Below are 1,742 nucleotides of genomic sequence, written 5' to 3' on the forward strand. Positions count from 1 at the left end.
GTGTGTGTGTGTGTGTGTGTGTGTGTGTGTGTGTGTGTGTATCCAAGCTCTGTGTAGAGAAACAGTGGTTGTGGTGGTTGTTCGTCCAGCTTGAAGCAGAATGTGGAATGTACCACGTCTGTATAACCCACATTCAGAGAAAGTCACATCYTTTCTGTTTGAACTTATTTGGGGATTTTGCACCACTAGCCCTTTTTCATCCTGAGGTTACAGGTTTAGCTTTATTAGCATACAGAGATACAAACGACACACGTTAACAACACAAACAGAATGACTGGCTTTATAACTTGGATTTTTTTCTATTCATAAAATAGTCATCTGTAATATTATGATCAGTAGAAATGCATAAAATTAGCATTTTAATGAATGAACTAGTTGTCGTTATCACAAGTACAACTAAAATACTGTAAGGTAGTGTGTTTGTGTACAGCATAGCACACACATGCACTTGAAATAAAGAATTTTATTTGCATAATAAATAAATAAATAATAGGGCAACACCCAAAACCTTAAAGTAAGGGGAAAATAAATGTGTTTGATTGCAACCGTAAAACCTGTACACTTTAAAAATACTATATTGTATGTAAAAAAAAACAAAGCTCACACACACACAAATTATTTCTCTCAACTTTCAGCCAGTTGAGGCAGAAAGACTCCAGGTTTTATCTCTGRTGGAGGTTTCTTCCTGTTAAAAGGGAGACTTTTCTTTCCACTGCCCCCATCACATCTTGCTTGCTTAAGTTAAGGGATTGCATCAAAAATATTAAATACAATCTGGCTTCCTTAGATTGGCAACTTTCTACTAGTTTGGCATTTTATAATCCACTGAATTAGATAATAAAGGTGTTATAATTCATTTTGACTTGAGTGTTTGTAATTAGACTTGAATCTGAATCTGTTTTTGACTTTTTCTGAATTCATGATTTGGACTTGATYTATTTGTTTTCAGTGGACAAGTTTTCATGTTTGGATTTGCGTTTGCGAGCTTTGATGTTGCCTCATAGCAAGAAAGTTGCAGCTGAAGCCTATTGGAGTGAAGTTAGCTTGATATTCCTGTGCAGGTGTGTGTTTCCAAACTGAAAACATGCATATGCTGGTGAAGATCCTCAGTTATCCTGAGGCCTATTGTACAAAAGTCCGATTTGTAAATTCAGGATCTGAGCTGTAAGCTGAGGTTGAACTAGCCTTTAACTTGTAAGCAGCTGTAATCAGTTGCTCTGACACCGAGCCACGCTCAATCAGGGTGGTTCATTCAAGCCAGGTGTAAATAATCTGGGAGTAATGCACGTTCACAGTTTGCTTACTAGACCCATCAGGTGGATCAAAGATTTCCTGATCAGGCGTGCGCAGTAAGACACGTGAGTCTCACTTCCTCCAGGAGTTTAATGGTTAATTATGATTCATATGAAGAGAAACACCGACTGATGCTGAAATAAGTTCAAAAGTAAAAAAATTTCGTCACTGAATCTGTCTGTAAGTTATCTGAAATCAACTAAATGAACAAAATTAAAATTAACAGCTGATTGTTCACTTAAAATGATCGCTGTAAAAAAAGACGAGGGATGGGGGGGGTGTGTCCTGCAGCCGGCACAAAAAGGGGGGACTTGTCACAATATTTTAAAGACTATTTTAAAGGTGAAGCTAAGGTTGTCTTTTTTTCAATTTTTCTTTTTCATGGATAATCTGATTAATAAATTAAATTAATATATTTACTCTGTAATATTTTAATGCAAAGAAAATAT

Source organism: Austrofundulus limnaeus, unplaced genomic scaffold (genome assembly GCF_001266775.1).
Source record: "Austrofundulus limnaeus strain Quisiro unplaced genomic scaffold, Austrofundulus_limnaeus-1.0 Scaffold482, whole genome shotgun sequence".
Classification (NCBI taxonomy): Eukaryota; Metazoa; Chordata; class Actinopteri; order Cyprinodontiformes; family Rivulidae; genus Austrofundulus; species Austrofundulus limnaeus.